Source organism: Anas acuta, chromosome 17, assembly GCF_963932015.1.
Source record: "Anas acuta chromosome 17, bAnaAcu1.1, whole genome shotgun sequence".
Classification (NCBI taxonomy): Eukaryota; Metazoa; Chordata; class Aves; order Anseriformes; family Anatidae; genus Anas; species Anas acuta.
This window is the reverse complement of record NC_088995.1, coordinates 8448904-8469770: the sequence shown is the minus strand read 5'-3', so window position 1 is coordinate 8469770 and position 20867 is coordinate 8448904. Positions and strand designations below refer to the sequence as shown.

Sequence of the window (20867 nt, the reverse complement as noted above, 5' to 3'; positions counted from 1 at the left end):
CAGCTAAGGAGTGAATTATCCAATTGCAAAGAGCCAAAATTCCAAAGCATCAGTCAGGAACAGCTTTTTTGAGACAGGGAAAATTAGACACCTTTTGGTTAGTATAGGAACAAGCAAAACCACTTGCAACAGTAGGATTTCAAAATTCCCTACATCCAAGACCCCCAAAACCTACACATATCCCCGTCATCACCAAGCCAAAATGCACTAGTTTGTGATCGAGCTCTTATGGACACCACACTTTAGTGTATAAAAATCAAATAGTGTATAAAATCAAAGCGTCTGCAAGGGCATGTAGGGAAACCTACATCAGTCACAAATTCATAATGTTTATGTTTTTACCCCCCACATACTTCCCTGAGCTGTCATTTCACAGATGCCAGTCCCAGCAGCCAGTCTTGGGATGAGCTTATGCAGTAATTGATTTGGCTTCTTGAACACTTGCACATTATTATTTTGTGAGCTTACAGGTACGAAGGTCACCCTATGAGGCATTCCCCTCTCTTACACATCCTCCTCTTGTCTTAAAATCATGCTGTCATACAACATCACATCCACTGTCACGGGTGCTGCCACAGGATGAAACTTGACAAAGGCAAAGCCAGCTGCTGTATGTATCCCACCACCACGCCTCCACTCACACAGGCAGCATAAAGGCATAAGTAAATGATTAAATGTGTAGGATCTGTATGCCCTGACCTCCTAGACACACAACCAGACCGTTCGCTCAGCCTGAGTGGGTGCCAGTGCTCCAGGAGCCCTGTATTTTCAGCTGGCTCGCTGCCATACCGCAGCAGACCATAAACATAGCTTTAGTCACCTGACACCAATCCCAATTATTTGGTGACTTTTTTTGTTTTCTCCAATCAATCATCCCCTTTAAGTCAAATTCTGGGTTTTCCTGTTGTTAAGAACTGGGATTCACTGCTTCAGCCTGGCTTCCTCTAGGACACATGGGGAGGAGAGATAAGCCCTCCCTTTCAGGCAGTGCTGACTACAGATAAGCACAGGGGCTTTATTATTTTCCACCTGGTCTCCACCAGCAGAACACGAGCAAGGATAATCTGCAAACTTGACAGTTGAGGAGTGGAAGAAGCAAATGCTTCTTCAGCAAGTCTCAGGCTCACTAACAAGGTCTGAGCAACAGGGCACATTATTTTAGGCTCAGGAAGTAACCAAATCTTTTAATTCCACAGGAAAGAAAATTAGTTCTCCTCCCTAGCAAAACTAAGGACAAATAGCTGACGTGCATCACCATTCTTCGGAGAGCAACAAGTACTGGTGAAGCTTTTTAAGCCAGCCACTAGCGACACTAATTCCCTTTAAAATTCCCTTTAGTACAGACGAATTTGAAGACCACAGTCAGAAAGATGATGAAGCTTTGCTGTCTCATGCTTTGCAGTGAGGCGCAGGTAGCAATGCTTACAAATGCCAAGGAGGGGAGGGGAAAAATGCCAAGGAGGGGGGCTGAGGGGGAAGGATTTTAAAAAATATACTGTAGTTCTAGTGCTTCAACAAATGCCAGGAAATTGCAAGTCCTGCCTCCTGTTTTGTCCCAAAATACAATGGCATGATTTAAGAAGGGTGTGTAAAAAGTTATTTGGTGTACCTTAACTCTGTATGCTGTTGCCCACATGCAGAGAAACTGCACTCCGTACAGCATGGCAGCATAAACTCTTCATTCCTTGTTACCTCTAACTACACTGAGACGTACAGGTTATAGATTTGCTTTTGTTTTATAACTTGTATCCATGTCATGCTGCAGATCCTGATGGAGAAAAGTTTTTCCCCTAGGGGGTAAAAAATAAAAAAAAAAAAAAAAAAGAGGAGACCACTGTAAGAAATATACAAGCAGATTAACTGAATTCCAAACCGCATTTCAGCAACTGTGCTTTCACTTATGCTCATGCATTGCATTCTCCAACGCTTTTAAGTTTATTGCCACATTCCTAAAGACAGCTATCAGCATGGCAATTGCCATTATAAAACTGGAGATCCCTCTTTAGACTTAAGATGAAAAAGTCTTCGAAACGAGATACAAGAAAACAGGCCAGTACTATCAAACATTTGGAAATTCTTAGTCAAACAGCTGAGACAATGTTTCCACACTGGAAGAATGTGCACTGTTCATCAAAACGCTGCCTCGTATTTTATGCAGATAGAGCATTCCTCTATGCTGCCACTTCCAAGCTGGTGTCTCCTGCTAAATCAAATCCTGTGTGGATGCTCTTCAGCACTGATCTAGTAGATAGTCTGTACTTCAGAGACATTTCTGATCTGAACTCCCATGGTGATCCCTACGCATAACACATCAAAACATTTAGTGTGGGCTTAAACATTTACAGGTCTGGTCTCTCCCTTAGAATTTTTTCCCCCTCCCTAATGAAAGGCTTGTGATATTTCTGGGCCAGGACAAAGAAATACTATAGAGACTTATTAAAAAATATATATTCTTGTAATTCATTTGAGAAAATTCTTTTCAATGAAGCCATTGGGACTATATTTCAGAACACACAGAAGAAACACAGAAAGACTACTACTCTGGTACTTAGGAGCACGTGCCCCTTAAAAGACAAGAAAGTAATTTGCAAAATAATCCAGTTTAAAACACAACAAAACCACTCCTCCAGAAACACAAACATAAAGCAAGATGCTCTCGGTATGTACAAGCAGGCACTGCTAGGATCTGCAGATCATTTGACTTAATTTGGTTCTTTATAATGTTTTTATAAAATCAGGCACTTAGGCAAATCCAAATATTTTGCCTAATCAGCGCCCCCCAACAGTGTGCTACAAGACTGCCTGTCAATTTAGGAAGAAATAAAAGTAAAGGATACACTATTTTATTTAAAATAGAATGAGGAAACGCTCATAATTAACATAAGCAGGGAAGTACCCTTCAGTAAGAAAAAGGAGTAACCCTGGGGCAAGTCATTGAAAAGTGGCTTAGATTTGACAGGCTACGCAGTATGCTCAGGGGCTATACAAGCAGCACACTCTGTGCAGCACACACAGATAAGGAAGACCACACTGCACACACATCAATGAATAACCTACACCATGCAATTAAATATTTAGTGAAATTAAGGCCTGCGTGAAGCTCTGAAGGAGCCCTTGCCTCCTTACACTGTGACTCTGGAAGAGAAGGTACACGTTAGCCTTTGCATAGACCCTGTAAGGATAACTTCCATGCTCCTGACAACGTTTTCATGGTGGTAGTGGCAGAGGAAGATGGGATGCTCCAAGCAGCCAAACCACCCCACTAACGTCTTGCACGCACTGCAAGTAGGAGAAAGTAATGTGGTCCCAAAGACTTAGAGTGTCAGAGCTCTTACATTGACTAGACAATCCCATTTGCATTATAAGCACGAGGGCAACACTGGATGCCAGAACATCAGCGTGTCAGTGATTAGGTAGTCCATCTCGTCCTGAAACAAGAGGTTTGTACAAACTCACACTATCACCACAGCACACAAGTGAGATGTAAAGGCCTTTCTGCTGAACCACAAGAAAAGTTTACACATTGTGATATTAAAAAAAAAGTTGCCAAATATTTAAAATGTCTTCCAGTGTATGGTAATATGTGCATTGCAAACTGCAACATCAGAACCACATCTTTGATAGCATCTGTGAAGGAGCGTGTCTGTCTTGCATTCAGACCACTATAAAAGCAGATTTCCTTGAAAATGAGCCTCTCAGCACTGCCACAGTAGAGCAAGTAAGACCAGACTGCAATAACTACCCAAGAGAATACAGACAAGGACATTGTGCATACACAGAAAATGGTGTTGGCCACCAACTTGCACATGCGTTTGTCTGCAACTACAGCTTCTGATGGCAGCAGCAATAACACAGCTATTCAACAGCTCCTGAGGATATCAGCCTCCTAGAGAGGATGAAATAGTTTCAGATCACCAGAAGAACCAGCTGCCTGAGGATTACTGCAGCGATAAAACCCTTCTTCCCTCTGCATCCCCTCTCAGTGACAGGAAGGGCACCAAGCTGTAGGGGCAATGGCCAAGCCACGAGGCTGTTCAGGTAGACATTTATGGACTGGGAGGGAGGTGCAGAGGTGGTTCTGAAAACAACTGCCCCAGAGGCAGCACAGACCAAAAAGAATGGATGCCAGATCAAATGAGGAATCCTGCCTGACGATCGCTCCCTACATACTTACAGGTTACACGTTACAGAAAAGGAGGTGGTAACACCCCATCTTTTATATGCTGCTTCTCCGACATGTGGAATTAACTTAGGAAATCCTGCAGGTATTTCTACAGCCTTAGTTCTGACCACGGCAGAACTACGTTCCCAGGGAACAGACTGAACACCAAGGGACAGGAGAGGTCACGGTGTGCTATTCCCATCAAGCTATTCCATTAACTTCCATTTATAAACCCAGCTTTGCTGCTGAGAGAGGACATGCTCTCCTTTGACAAGGGTATCCCTAATCAGCCATCATCATTCAGGAACTTCCTGATTCAGTTGCCACAGTTCAGCTTTAAAACGCTCTGGAATCAAACTTAAATGGTGTCATACTCTGCAGACAACTTCTTTTGAACAAAAAGTTCGTTTCTTTTTGCCTTATGTTCACATGTGCAAGTCAACATGTGAGACATGAACAGCTTTTCAGAGCTGATACTCCAAGGCTTTTCTAAATCATAGGTGTACGTGACAGACTTGGATTTTCAAGTACACTTCCAGGTACTTCAACTCATGCAGGAAAACCATGCCCCCAAAACAAATTTATTGGCACTTTCTGGTCTGTATTTCAGCAGTTACAGGATTAGGAATGTAAAGTATGCTAGGGCTTGAATTCTGGGTGTGGCCCCCATCAGACTGAAGGGAAGAAACAAGCCAATGCAAGAACCACTGTCTGTTTTGCCAGTGAGATGGAAACAAAACTAAAATCAAAGCAGTAAAATATGCTACAAGGTACTGAGTGTCATCCTATGAGGTGCTGATTTCAGATGTGCAAAAGTTATAGAACCAATTGTGCACCAGAGGAAAAGAAGCCATCATTCTGTCCCCGTTAGCTAGTAATTTCTTGGCAGATCACGCATGAAGCTTCTCAGCACAAGAAAAGTAAAAGAAAATATATTTTTGTTTCATCTTCAGAGGTTTCATTGAAAGTCTGTCCAAGTAGTAATTTTCTCCAACTTTATAAATCCAAACTATATTCGAGTAATAAGGTAACATTTTTCTCCTTAAAACACAAGCAGACTTTACCCTATCCTTAGCTCACCCCTTTGTAACCTGAGACAGCACACACTGCAGTGCCTAAACACAACTGTAGACACAAAGTCTTTCTGTTTTCCAAAAGGATTGCTCCTTCACACCAGCCTTTGCAGAAAGAGCTCCTTTGCATCCTTATTGAAACCAAAAATACCATTCTGTCTTCTGTACTCTCTCTGCTTCTTCTCCCCAGCCTTCAGTCTTTCCTATCTAAGCAAATACAGAAGAACAAAGCTTGCCCATGCACTTTAATTTACAATAGATTCTAAACTGATCCAAGGGGCTGTTGAACAGAGCTGAACTTGCAGCCTCCAAGGCATTTTCTGTCTACGAGCAAATCAACTTCCTTGTATGGAACAATTCACAGCATTGCTGTTCTCCTGAACATGTAACTTTGAAAGCTATGTATTTTGAGGGCAGGTTTCTCGTGAGATACTCAGAACTAACTTCACTTGAATCCCTTCCAAAGTGACAAAAACTTACGAGTGACAGAGTACCACTGAGACAACGCACAGGACTTCTGAAAAGCTGACCACACCCCCAAATCCTACCGTTAAAAAATGAGTAACACTTGTTACAGACACAGCTGGCGGAGGAAATCCCATCCTGCTGTGTTAGGCAGAAAACCTCTGAGGATCCAAAGGCATTGTAGTGTATGCAAGGGGGGGGGGAAAGGAACCCCTCCTGCTGCTCCTCTCTGTCCAAGATAAAAATCCAGGAACTCCACCCAGCCCCCAAAAAAGCAGCACCAGAGCATTCCCCCTCCCCTCCCAGCACCTGTAGCAGCAGCATAAGTTTCTCCACTCCGGCTGAGCTGTCAGCTGTGCCCAGGAAGCAAGCAGACAGACATCTTTTGTGCATCTCTCAGCGGCAGCTGCAGGGGAGAGGTGTGGGGGCAGGGAGCAGGGTGTTCTCCCCAACACACCCAGGGGAGAGAATCAGCAAGCGTAGAGAAAAGGTCTCAAATTGGGGCAGGGAACAAAACAACTGCACCGATGCCCATGTACTGACATGCTCTCCTTCCTTTCCGTTTGCAGTTACTTATTCCAAATGCTATTTTGTTTTTAAATGTTGGGGAAATTCTAAGTTCACCTATGGTTGGGGAGTTTACAAAAGAAGTGAAGCTCAATACAACCTTGTCTGTCTGCAGCCCTTCTGGGATAAGGAGGAGAAAGGCCCTTTGAGAAAGCACCTTGGCCACAGCAACCCACAGCTTCCACCGGCCAGCCTTTGGCAAGACGCAGGTGACGAGTGACTGGAACAAGCCAAAGAGGCCCTGGCGTGTCCTGCGAGCGCTGGCACGTTGCCACAGGATCTCAGTCCTGCCCCACAGCCAGGCAGCCAGCAAGCAGATACCATGGTGGGGTGTGCAACAGGCCCCCATACCACAGGCAACAGGTGGATCAGAACAAGTGGCAAGTTAAAAAGCCACAGAAAGGGAGCAGCAGCTGAGCAGGTGAAGGCTCTCAGCTGACTGGAGCTGGAACTGAATTCAGCAAGCGTCCAGGGCAGCAGCAGCCGCAAATCATCTATGCGGCAGGGAAAGGTACAGTTTTCCCAGAGCCAAGTCCCCCAAGCTCAGTCCTAAAAATGAAATAGCAAGCAAAGGTAGCCTGGTAACCATGGCAGGGGCAATACAAGAATCAATACAACATGCTTCCATGACATTTACCAATTTCTGTAGAGGAAGCATGCTCCCTTTTGAAATTTTTCTGCACCTTCCTCTAGTTCTGTGTGTTCCTCTAGCTAAACAAACACTGCCCCTCTTTAGAGTAAGCAGTGAAACTCAAATGTATACATACCGCACTCCGCTCAGGCACTGGCCCATCCTGCAATTTACAAACTAAGTACAGAGTTATACTCTATAGCACAGCTCAGTTAATTAACACCAGATCAGCTTTGACAGCACCTTCTGTTTTTGAATGCTGTCAGCTGGTTTACCAGCTGTGTTCTGCGTGTACCCTTGCAAGCTAAAGAGTCAGGCCAGGCAGCAGAAGTTTGGGCACTAAACTCTTGGATTAACAGGGGTTAAATGGGGCAAATACATAAGCAGCACTCTGAAGTCCAGAATGGAAGCAGAGCTGCATAGAGGCCAGAATGCAAGAACCACCCAACCTCACAAACAAACTGTGGCTGAAACTGACAGAAAACTCCCTATAAATATACACAGGTAAATCTCACCATCACTGACCTCATTATAGGTAAATAAACACTGCTACAGAACCATACTCTACCGACCTAAGCCTTAAGAAAACAAGAAGTAAGCAGGCAAGTCATTCAGTTCCTCACGTGCCCTTCTGGTATCCCTTTATCAAGCCAGCTCCCCGGCTTCCAAGGCCCTGCCGCTGCGTCCCATGCACCTGCCATCACCAGGCTTTGTGCAGTGGTCAATGCACACAGGTGGGGGCCACTTCTATTACTACAGGTTCCAGTTTGGAATAAAAGGCTCGGAAGTACTGATCCTTGTAACTTGTTTTCTCCTGTTAGATGTTACACGGCTGCTTTCAGGCTCTTCATTTTCATTATGCTTAAGAGTCTCCCACTGCAGACATTCCATCCAATATCCGCTGAAAATTATGGTAAGAAACGAATTGCAATATAAACCACCTGAACTGGCAGGATGTCTCCTGGCATCCATTATCCTGGCATCCATTAGCCAGTTTTCTTGAGCCCTTTAGCCTTTACCCTTGCCAACCAGCAATGTGATGCCTCCTGAAATACTCCAGTGTCCATCATAACTTGCTGCCCCTCCCCTGCAAACAGTAATTCTGCTGGCGTGCTCTCAAATAACTGAAAGACAACACAGAAGCAATGCTCAGTTCTCCCAGCCAGAGAAAACTAGGGCATCTGCAGCCTATAAACAATAAGTGAATATAAGTGAAACAATAAGCAAATATAAATGACATCCGGTCCAAAACAACACCTGTAGACAAGTGTTTTGTTGTTTGTTTATGTAAAAAAAACACTCTTCAGACCACAGCTCTCCAACCACTAGGCCTTTCTCTGCCTACTGGGAGCTCAACAACCCCTTGGTAAGCTCAAAGAGTAGCAGCTCCTCCTCCTTGCCAAACCACCAGCTCTTGGTGGGGCAGCCCCATGAAAGCAGGATTCCTTTATTTACAGTTTCTTCCCTCCCTTTCCCACCGGTTATTTTTGAGGGATTATGTTTCCTGTTTTCACTGCTCTGCCTCCATTTGTCATTCATCACAGCCATGAAAGTAGGAGGGAAGCGCAGGAGAGCAGACCAACACAAAGCAAACCTTTACGGTTCAGTGAGCAGGATTAAATGTCACCCCTTCTCCCCCTCAACCTCGCCCTCTCTCACACACCCTCCGAGATGTGATGTGAATATGGCTTACCCTCCAGCACATACCCCGATTCTGACAGCTTTTGCAGGTCAGAGCTTTCAGGATGGATCAGACAGGCAGCCTATTCATCCCGGTCTGCGACAGCTATTTTCCCTCCCTCTGGCCAGTCCATTTTGGATCAAGCACAGCTTATTGCTGAAAGCCCCTGCCTATACCTTCCAGCTGGAAATGGTACCACAGCAGTTGCTGAGATAAAAGCAGAGCAATAAACCTTGATACCCTTTCTTGTTATGCTGCTGAAGACACCCCCTCCTCCCCAACCCCTACACCCCCTTTTTCCCCCCCAAAAAAGCAGTCAAAAATAAAAAGATAAATGCTGTTAACAATTCAGAAGGACACAATCCACAGAACTTCTGCCCTTTCCTTCAGTCTTGACTTGTACCTTCCTTAGCAGCAGTCTCACAAACTGTCTTGATGAAAGTAATTCTTACTCAGCAATGTAGCTGCGGTGTAGCTGCTACAGCTCCACTATTTCACAGTACACTTGCAGCAATTCTGCAGCTGTAGAAGTAATCCCTGGGGACAATAAACACAGGGGGCACCAAAGGTTAAGGGCAGTTGAACTGCCTTAGAGCAGATAAAGGGTGTTTTTACTGTTTAACACCTTTTCAGCTATTTACTCTCTCTTCATATATTCTTCTGAGACTCTCAAACTCGGTTGCTATCTATGTAAGACAAACTATAATCATTTTAGCAAAAAGTGGAGCTAGAAGCACGCCCCCTGAGTCCATTAGCTCCCTCCACCATTTCACTGCTTTTATTCCTACGCTGCACAGCTTCCCCAAGGCTGCTGCTACAGATGCAATCTTCCCCCCTCCTCCCTCCCAGCCGCACTGCAGGGCTGCCCCTAAGGTAATAACGCATTGCATCAGCAGCAGATGATGGCCAGGGGATGGATGGAAAGGAAAGACCAAAAAGCAAAACATTTAGATAGGGACACAGAGAGAGTCAGAAATAAAGTGCATTTAGTTTTTGAAAATAGCTGAGGGTACAGCTCAATTATATGGCTGAGATAGTCTAATGAGTGAGTATGCATTTGTGTAGCAGCAAATCATACACAGAAAGAATTCTTACCCAGACATCAGCTAGCAATTAGGGGATCTAATTAGGCTACGGATAGAGGAGTCACCACCGAAGAAGAAACTGATCCCATGTGAAACTGACCCATGGATGTAGGTAGCATGTACAGATGGGAGACCAGTAGAGACTGGAACAGGAAAAAGTACTGAGAAGGGAGGAAAAACACCACAAACAACTCTCAAAGAAGCAAATCAGAGTCTGAGATGACTGTAGCCAGTTCTAAGGAAAATACATTTCTGTTCCCAACTACAGGGCAGAAGTAAACTTAACCTTACGGGCTTGCAAAAATGCACAATTCAGCAGTCAAGGAAAAAGCTGCTGAAAACACAGCAAAAGATCAGGAGATGGATCAGAGTCAGCACCTGACAAGTCAGGTTGTACATCTGGGCAAGAAGAATAACACTGAAAATAAAAATGATTTTCCAGTGCAAAAACGAAGTTTTCCCTCTCATTGCATTAGCAAGCCATAGAATCCTACCTATACCAGCTCAGAAGAGGTGCCGAGTGCTCTCTAACAAACTGCACCGTTCTGAAAGACTGTCACCCCTGTAAGTCTGGGCACCCTGCTGCCCCTTACTATGATGAGTACCAGGTGGTGCACACGCAGGAGGGCTCACCACTGCAAAGTTAACTGAGAAGAGGCAAGAGCTGTGTAGGTACCATTCCACTCCCATGGTACATTCCCTGAACCCAGTGTCTTTCTTTTCCCTTTGAACAGTACCACCTTATTTCTTGATACTACTGTCAACAGACTCACCGCAAAGACAGGCTTAGGGAGCTGACGATTCAGAGCATTAGGAACTTAGGATGTTGAGGTTTTCCTTAAGAGACAGAACAAGCAGAGGGCCTGAAGAAAGCAGCTTTGAGGAAGAAACACGTACAAAGAGTACAAACAGACCACTAGACAGTGAAAACCTAGGCAAAGCTGCTGCAAGGAAGATACCAAATATATTTAGGCTTCATTGGTATATCAGTCACAATGCAGTTGCGTTCCTTTGCTGAGTAAGTATACCAGGTTCTCCCACTGATCTTACAAGAGAACGTTAAGACCTACCTGGGAGGCTTTAAAATTTAGGGGGGAGTACTGTTATGGCAGGAACTTACAAGTTAGTAAGTCAATCTGAAACACAAATGACCTTTGCTGTAAATGCACCTTTCCAAGAAGCATAAAAAAAACACCACCACCAAAAACACACCCCCCCAAAAATACCAATGTGCAGATCTGCCTTTGGACAAATGTAAATCAGAAAAGCCGGTTAGTCTGGAAGTCAATCCTGTACCACAGGAAAATGAGAATTTGTTTAATTCCTGTCTCCTTTATTGCTGCCCGCTAGAGGCTGTGTTGATTTCTTATACAAACTTCGGGGGGAATAAACTACACTTCCCTGAAATATTCTCTTGCCACAAATTTAATTTCAGTATTGCAAAGTATCATTCACTTAAGCAAAAAGTGATGCTTGCATTGTAATAAATGAATAAAAGCCAAAACCCTGGATTCTACTGTGCTAGGTGTCATCAAAATGTTTGGAAAGAAAGACAAACATGCAGGAGCTTTGGAGGAAGGAGTCTAATAATGAACACAAACTACTTCATAGCTTCAGTCCATTTACATTCATTAGTAATTAAAAAATAGCTGTTTGTCGAGTTATATAAAAGCAGCTGTGGTCATCAATATGGTTCTTTATCATTTAAGCAACTGCAGAACAAGACAGTAAAACACATCAATAATGGAAAGACAAGATGGTTATGTGGATTTAACTAGCTTTTCCCTTCAGGCCCTATCCACTGCAGGGTTCTAGCAGGGCTGGTGAAAACTACAAAGGTTCAACCATACTTATCTAACCACCGCAGACAGAGATGAGCCAGGATAAACCTTATTTTGCATCGATGTTGCCACCTCAGTTCACCAATGAGATGTATGTAAGTGTAGACTCAGAGATTAGGTTCTACATTTGAGAACAAAAGCTCAGGGTCCACATCCAAGCCTTATCACCTTAGATGATCTCGGACACTTTAATTGGAACTATCAATGCCTCAGTTTACCTAGGTGAACGGAGCTATTAGCAGTTTAACTTCTCCATGTTCCTGAAACACCTGCAGATCCAACGAGCAGATGAGTTCCTATCATTATGAGCACTATTAAAGATCTGGAAATTAAAATACAAAATTAATAGCACATATCCTTCTTCTTTGTTACAGATAATCTTGGACTGAGTTTTTTGTCCTCCTCATTCTCTAGGAAGATACAGGATGCTTAAATGCATTTTTAAGCCAGCCTCCAAAACAGTACTTAGTAATGTTAAAATGACAAGTTAGTCTTTCAAAAGCTGGGGGGGGGGGGGGGGGGGGGGAAGAACCTACTCACAAGTTTCATACAGACTTCAACATAATTAAAGCTTAATTTCAATATATTTAATATAAAAGATTAAAAAGTGAAAGTGGGGGGAAGCGGTGCTTCTAATGTCTTAAACAGTGTTCATTTCTACAGGCCTCCTTCTCTAAAAAACGTTCACCCACCCAATTTTTGCCTTATCAGGAACCTGCTACATTCCAAAGGGCTGTGCTCAAGGTTGTAATGTTCTTTTCCAGGCATTTCGCTGACTATTTCACTGCCAAATATGGCCCTTTGTGGGATGCACTTGTTTGCAAGAACTGAAAACCTGAGACATTAAAACAGGGCCGCACAGTATGCTGATGGGAAGAAGTAGACTCCTGTATACTTCAATCAAAGGGAAAAAGAGTGTCACTTTGTGTATTTGTAAAACCAAGAATTGGTAACTGACATTTCCCTTCACACAATGCTTTGATCCAAAAGCAAAACAAGGTGAAGGGATATATCCTGAAGCATATCTGCCCCTGGGGTGAGCCACGAGACAACTGCACACTGGTAAGGTGGAGAAGAGAACAAACCCAAGTTTGCACATGCAACAGGGAAATAACTTCTTGCAAGTCATTGCAGAGCAACTAGACTTACTGAGTTTTATCTGAGCCACCAAGTTATAGACAGCACGATGGTAAACAGCATAAGTGGCTGGCTACTCCTAGGATTCCCCTATAAATAGCAAGCCATCCCCTCTGCCTACGGCACTGCCTGACATCTCCCAGGCACACTTGGTATGCATACAGAGATATGACAGAGTTTGACAGCAGCAGGTTTCATTTGGAACCATCTTCAAGGACATACTAAAGTATGCAGTTAAATCCACTTAAATACCAGCAGAAGTATCTGAATAAACCTGTTAAAAGGATTATTCTACATACTAGTTGATTTCTACAACAGTTGTATTTGTTGCAAAAGCCCTTTAAATGATTATGAGATAAGGAAATCACCTTAGGGCAGAGGCCTGACAGAGCACAGAGACAGGATTCATGGGCCGAGGAGAAGAAACCAGCTGTTTAAAAAGGGGTTTGGCAGAAGGGAACCAGATCCATCTACGCTGAGTTGTTCAAACTGGCTCAGATATTAATCCTATTTCAGGAATATAAGGAGTGCTCTGGGCACAGTGAGTCAGCAGGGTGGGGCATTCTTTTCCACGTTTGTGGGCCAAGCAGGAACAGAAAGAGAGAAGAAAAAGCAAGCTGCAAGCCAGAATCCCAGCACCTGGCTGCTCCAGAGGCAGGATTTCAGCAAGCTAAAGCAGAAGAGCTCACAAACCTGTGGAGAACCTGGTAACCAGATCTCACAGGTAAACACGCAACTGTGAATCCAGTAAACATCCTCAATGAAACTGAGAAAACGTAATGATGTTTCATTGCTTTAAGCTACCTGTATTTTTCCAGAGGATCCCAGCTCCCTCCTTGTTCTAGACTGTAGACTGAGCTTTTTAAGAGAATCATGCTATTTGATACAAGTCTCATTTGCCTTGTTAGGCCAGGAGATTGAAACCTCTAAAACTCCCCTTCCCCAAAATATTCAAATACTCATCAAGGGAAAATATTTACATAATACAGAGTTGTAAGAGACTATTGTATACGTCTTGTTACAGTAATTACACCATAAAAATAGTATGAAATCTGAGCCCATGACCACGCATACACCCTGTGAAACCACATACACGTTACCATCCAGCCCCCTCTAAGAGCTGTGCTAGTCTCAGGCACACAGTCCTCCTTCCTGATGAGTTATCACCTGAACAATCTGCTAGCAGAAGCCAGTGGTTTTAGTTCTAGTGAAAAGGAACTACTGTATTTTCTTTTCTATTTTCTTCTGGCCATAACCAGTCAATGTATCTGGTGAAGTAATAATTAAAAATATGTAGTACTTACAAAGGCAACTGAAGGGGAAGTCAGTCACATGGACTACAATGTCATCAGGTCTGTTTTGCAAACAAACGTGACTGTAAATGTCTTTCCTGTCATTTTCAGTCCTAGTACTCTACTTAGTGTCCATTTTGTCGAAGAAATGTGTTTCAAACAGCAGCAAACCCTTAGGCAGCCTTCCTCCCCCCAGCTGCAGAAACAAAGCATCTGACTAGGGAAAGAGGTACTCTGCTCAAAGGATACTCCAAATCTCTTCCTAAAATCCCAAAGCAGCTGGCTAATCAGAAGTGAAATTGCTGAAGTTAAACATGACTTCTCAGCAGTAATGTTTCCATTGTTATTTGAATTACCAGCCCAGAGTCCCAACAGACAGGGGTTTAAGCATACATTGTCTATCACAGCCTTACACTCTCTCCCCTCCATCACCAACCAATTGGTGGCTGCTGCAACGCAAATATCTGGGGGGGATGGACGGATCCATGCCTAGAGAGGTTTTGTGGTATGGTTTGGGGAGGGGGAGCGATTTTTGTTTGGTTTGGGAAAAAGGAAAACCAAAAGCAGATGAATTCCCTGATCCAGTTCTCAGCACAAACCTACGAATGAACAGTTGTTGGCACAACTGACAGGGCAGCACGCCACAGCATGAAGCATTATCACCAAAGGCGATTTAAATCAAGACAGCCTCAAGGGGCACAATATGAAAATACTGCAAGACGTATACAAATATATGTTGTCAGACAAAGCAGCCCTTGCTTCAAATCTTAGAAGAGTAGGAAAAAAAGAGATCAAAACATAAGCAGACCCAAACAGCCATAGGTAGGCAAATGTAGCCCAGATTTTGAACTTAATTACTTAAGTTGGGAAAACCTGTATGAGTTAATAGGAGCACACAATTAAGAAGAAAGAAATGAGGAAAAAAAAACACTGGAAGAAAGTGTATGAATTGTAGAAATCAGTGGAAGGACAAATCTCCAGCAGAAGCATGTTCAGTGTGTTTTCTTTTTACAGTATTTCCCTTTAAAAGTTATATATGAATACAAACAAATTTCTAAACAGGTACATACAAAGGACATTAATGCATTTCCCAGTTAAAAGATGTGTGGTCCAAGCTGGATTCCAGGACACTAGGGCTCACCCAAATCCAGCTAGAAGCCTGAGCTTCAGCATCTCAAAGACTAATTGAGCTGCATACATCCTTGGAAATTTTCTTTCAAGTGTTTGAAAAATATTTGCAAATGACTGCTTCCCTACCAATGACAAGAAAAAAATTAAAGAAAAAACAAGCTTGTTTAATAGTATTTGGTAGTTGGTTGCACTGTGCAAATGCCCATTAATGGGAAAAACAGATTTTAGCATCGGAATGTTTCCTTAACCTGCTGTTGACATAAGAAAAAAAAAACAACAAAAAACACTACTTGCTGCAAAGGTTAGGTGGAACCTTTATAAGGGTGCTTGTGTTCTTGCATCACTACATATTTGCACATACACTGAAACTACTCTGAAACGTCTGCATACAGAATAAAAGACTTAGGTTCAAAAATTCTTCCTTTTTAGATCTTTCCTGCATACATGTAGATGCAGAACACATTTACATAAAAAAATCACGTCTCCTTTGCTTTATGAGGAGATCCTGAGATTTCATACAATTACTGAAATGGAGGACAGGCACTAACTATGGGAAGGTCTGCAACCCTGCACCTGCAGTACAAGTTTAGTTACGTTTAAATTTTCAGTGTAAAACAAAGCAGTCCTTAGATCATATTAGTACATATTTTAGTTTGACCAGACGTTGAGTCCACAACAAATTATGTATAGGTCAGTGCTCAAGCCTGAATAAATTTGGGGTAGTCAAGGTCAGGGCTAGGGCATGTTTGCTGAACACAAACATGACAGGTCAGTCACATTCAAACAGCTCCCATCGCACCCTGCTGTAAGAGGACTTCAGTTTGTTACAGACAGTTGTCCAGCTGAGTGGATGGCACCTTGTTCTGTTGTCTCGGGTACTTTAAATATGTAACAGACATATATTTCTCTATGCATACTAAAAAACCCTACCTAACCAAAATGCCTTTTGACAGAGACCTATCTCAGAGGACTGGACAAACTGAAAAAAGCATATCTGATGTTTTCATGTAAACAACATTTTATCACTTTCTCTTCTCTTTTTGCTTCTTAAGACAGCAGAGGCAAAGTGGTGCTAGAAAAATTAATTTTTCTAAACCACATTAGGGTTTCCATAGCACCCATCCAGAAGGCACAGCAGATGCACATGTACAGCTGACACCGTTCTCTAAAAGGTAAGAAAAACTTTAAATCAGAATTATGTTTTTGAATTGCCTGCCCGGTGCAGCTCCCAACCACATCTGCAGTACTGCTCCTGAAACTGGACAGCAGAGGATGCATACATATTGAAGTTTTAAAACATTTACATTGTAGGCCTGTGAAAAGCCCAGCAGCTCTTTTGAAGTCAAAGATCAAGACCACACCTGAAAATCATGGTATCTTGGGAAATTCTGGTTCAGGTAGCTAGGAAGAAATATACAGCTCGTGCTGCTAGTGTCACAGCAAAACAGTCACTAGAAATCCCCTGACATCAGCAAGTCCTGGATCAAGCCCTTCATGAAATACTGTTATCTCTCTGATAGTAGCCATTGCTGTGTCCAAATGTTAAATAAAACGAACAACAAAAAAAGAATAATCTGGGGAAAAAAAAAATAAAAAATCATGCAGCTTTCCCATTCCTTCCTTGCTAGTTACTCCAAACTCTAAAACCTTTTCATTAGCAGAACATTTTTTCCCAATGGGAACCCTGACCTTTTAGCAAAGCACAAAAAAAACCTGGAAAATGTAAAGCGACTTTAGTTCTGTGACTGGTTGGCAAGAATTCATATTCTCAGGTGGATTTTACTGGACATGTCTTTTGCTGCCCCAGTCCCCTGGATGGGCTCAAGGGGCTTCCTCTGAAACTGCATTTGCACCTATTCCTGCCTGGCCTCCACAGCACAGGCACGTGCTGCTTGCAGGCAGAGCCAGTTCTTTATTTACTTTAGGGAGTGCTGGATTTTCTCCTCCACTGGGGTCAGCGTTATTTCACCTGTTCATCTCCCCGGTGAAACTTTTCAGTGCAGAGCAGAATTTCCCAGTCCTGTTAGACACTGAACACAAACAGGAATATAACCATGAACCCAATGTCAAATAGAAGGTGTTGGCAGGGAGCTCTCAAGCTACTAGTGGGGGGTACTTACAGAAACACTGTGATACAGCCATTGCAATATTAAGACATTTCAGTAAGAGGACAACAAAACCTTTTGTTCATCTCTCTCTACTAAAACTCTGTTGAGATGAGATAGCCTGGAGATTTACCCCTCACTCTGAGCTGCAGGTGACAACAGGTCCTCCTGTCTCGCACATCTTCCTGGGATAGGAACCCCCTAGCCTTGATGCTGTCTCCTCCCCAGCCTTATAGATGCTATAGCTCTGTTCCAGGGCGCTCCCCTGCGCTGCATCACTGCCCCATGCACATCTCCCTGTAAAAGAGACAAGGGCTACTACTGGAGAAAATCATCTTCTGTAATACCGGAGCAGAGCAAGATCAGCACCAACGTGAAGTTTCTGGTATGCTTACACAGTAACCAGTTCCCAAGCCCTCAGTCCTGTAGCTCAAATCTTTTGTCTACTTTAACCATCAATTCACGGCAATTCAAGCAAGTAATTAGCTTAACTGGCAAAGACAAGCACACACATCCAAACAGCAAGATTTCCCTGAAGACAATGACAGAACATTGCCAGATTGAGGCACTATTCCGGGGTTGGGTGCCTTTTGTTTGTTTGTTTGTTTTAAACGAGTGATGACAGTGATTTCATCTCTATCAGACTGAGAGATCCAGTGAGCATTTCAGGAGAATGCCAAGCAAGAAGCTACTAGACACGAAGGGGGAGCAAGGGAACTCCCAAACATTCAGCCTAGAAGGACTGAAAGAAAGGAGACAGCCTGCAGTAGAGCTGAAGGACAAGGAGGGCGGGGGTGAGTGCACACAGAAGTCTACCAGCAACGATCAACTCACTTTCTCAGCATATTATTTCCTGAAACTTCCAATGATAATATCAGTGCTGACCACTATAAAAATAACGAATAAAAAATCAGCAACATGAGCTAGGCCAGCAGGAAACAACAACCAAGGCTGCTCTGAACTGAGAGCTGCATGCTAACAGTCACAGGAACATGCTTTTCTGTGTCTTGGCTCCTACTAAGCACCATAATCTAATCTCTTCTGGGAAGCCCTGAGCCCAGCGAGGCTGACAGGCCATTACTATCATCCTGGGCAAGATCACGCAGTGCTGTGTAATTGTAGACTGCAACAGATACAGTTCTCTGCTTGCACGTTACACCTCCCTAGTGACAACAGACCAATCACATTTACTTTTTAGCAGCTCAGACATGTTTGAAGCCTGATGCTCCAGGGAATTAAGTATTTTTCCTTAGAACAGATTATGCCAGGAGGATGCTGGCCCTTTTCAGAAGAACACACAGATGGGGCAAGTAGGTAACTGATGGTTATTTTTTCCTTTTTATTTTTTAAAAATAAAACACCTATCCTAGCAAGTAGAGCCTTCTGCAGCCTCACACGTATTGTGCATTGAAAATGGACACTCCTTACCTAGCTTTGCAGCCAACACAGTATGGGATTTCTGATAACATAATAGCTGGTATATATCCCATCAGAGAAGTAGCTGCATTTCAGTGTTGAGAGCAGATTATTCTGAAGTCCTTAAGAAAAAGTAAACAGACAAAGTGAGCCAAGGCTGCAAGTGCACTTCTCCACACATCATGGAGAGGTCACAAACATGGAAGAGCAGCCAAGTCTGTAAATATGAATTGTAACTACTGCAAAAGCTGCTTTCTTAAATTGCAGATAAAGCTGTTTGATCCACAGCAGTCTGCAGCAGTTGTTACTATTCTGTTGTCACAGGCCAATCTGCAAATAATCCGGGGACTTTGGATACTTTACTGGGAAACCTGACTTGTGCAGAAGCTCCAAAAGTAGTGGTTGGGGTTGTTTGTTTGTGTTTCTCTGTGTGTGTGTATTGTTGTTGTTATACTTAGAATGAAGAAGGTAGTGGGGGATTTAGACCCCCTATAAAAGAAGCCCTCCCTCCACAAAGTAAAAAGAATAAAAATAAGAAATAGAGGCAACAAGGATTGGTGAAATGGCTGCAGACAACAATAAAAGAACAGATAATAACAGATAATAATAACAGATAATAGCCGATGGGCCTGCAATACCAACAGAGACGATTCAGTAATATAAACCAACAGACTGAACTTTACCAATTCACTCTTCCTACAGGGCAATCATGGATTCTCACACACATACTCCTCACACATTCATGTAGCCATGAGCAACTAACTCAGCTCCAGCTGCCACATTTGGGCAGAGCTTTCTCTGAAACAGATTCCAATTACATTTGCAATAATCTTATTACTACATTAGCCATAACCTGGTTAAGAAAGGGTCTGAGAGATACCATTTTGGCAGCTGGGAAGAAGACAACAGAGACATGCTTTTGTTATTTCAGTAACTTGGAAGATTTGCAAACCACAAACAGATTTTGTGACAGAAATGCACCATGCTGGCCCTGTGCAGGCCAGTTTTACTGTTTAAAATACATACAGTACAGCGCAGAACAAGTTTAAAGAAGTTACGAACTTGCAAATCTCTTCCTCAGCATGAGACAGACCCACATTTGAGGATTTACTTACAATTTATGGTTACTTTCACATCACATATAATGTAAAGCTATGATCAGGAAAGCAATTGACTTCATTATCAGTGAGCTGACTAAAACCTGCTTTGTAACTTAAGACACTTAAATGGTTATTTTGGAAGTACTTGATTCACATGCAGTTCACCCAAGCTAATTAATCCCTGCCAGCATTTCTGTTGTCACTTGCAGTCTACCCCTCTATCTGCACAGCAAAGTTTGCAATTCAACTTGTACCAGAACACCATTTCTTTTCCTACATGTGCAAGCAAGAGATTACTGAAGTCAATGATATTTCACCAGGGACAGAGCAGAATCAGGCCCTTATTGTTCCCTTCATGCTTATCTGACTGGGCAGAACAAATCAAAGAGGAGACAGTCAAACAACCTGCTAGCCTTGGTTTCTCTGGGGAAAAGCAAGCTCCAGATAGGCTGTGCCTCCAATCAACAGCCTGATTTTCATGAACAGCAATATGCTTCCCCACGGTAATTGAAATGGAGCAATCCTCCGTAAACAGCTTGCCCAGCCTCACCTCATTAACCTTTATGGACTGACCTCCAAAATTCCTTGAAGCTGAAATACAGGTCTCACTTGCCTCTGCACTATGTTTATCCTTAACAGGTTGGGGAAACAGGGAAGGCACTAGAGGGAGAACCGCAGAACACGCTACAGTGGGTAGATACCCACTTCCAGGCTGTTACTGGCTCCCAAACCCTCACAGGCTTCTTCTCTGTCTCCTGTGCTGGGCCGTATTTCAGACAGCCTGCAAAGCCAGACGTGGATTATTAACCACCCTCCACTCCCCACAACATTGTTTTAAAAGTCGTGAGTTCGAGCATGCTGCCCAGTATTCACAGAATTATTTCCTAACCCATACTTTAAGGTTTAGCAAATTTGGGAATTAAACCTTATTTCTTCCCCCTTCCACGTCTGTCATTTGGGATGTCTACTCCCCATTCCTAGCACTTTATTGCCTTCGTTCTCACCTCAGTGACATTTTCTAGTGACAATGAGGCTAGCTGCATTTGTACTGACAAAGGGGCCGCCGCGTTTCTGCAAGCAGTGGAAAAAAAAAAACAGGAGTCCAACAAGCCAACAAGTCTAGGAGTGACTGGATACAATAATTAGCGCTTCATCCAAATATCCAAACTAGAAGCATCACA

General features: G+C 43.1%; 1 protein-coding gene across 2 annotated transcripts in view; it reads right to left on the bottom strand.

Moving 5' to 3' along the window:
• Positions 1-20867, bottom strand: part of BCR (BCR activator of RhoGEF and GTPase) — a 102138-nt gene that overhangs the window by 73312 nt on the left and 7959 nt on the right. Inside the window, exon 1 of one of the 2 annotated variants that reach the window (XM_068701299.1) lies at positions 6010-6031. The exons of the other annotated variant lie outside the window; for it this stretch is intronic. The gene's annotated coding sequence lies outside the window, so the exon portion shown is untranslated. Of the gene's footprint in view, positions 1-6009; positions 6032-20867 lie in introns of those variants that run through there. 2 annotated transcript variants of the gene reach the window in all.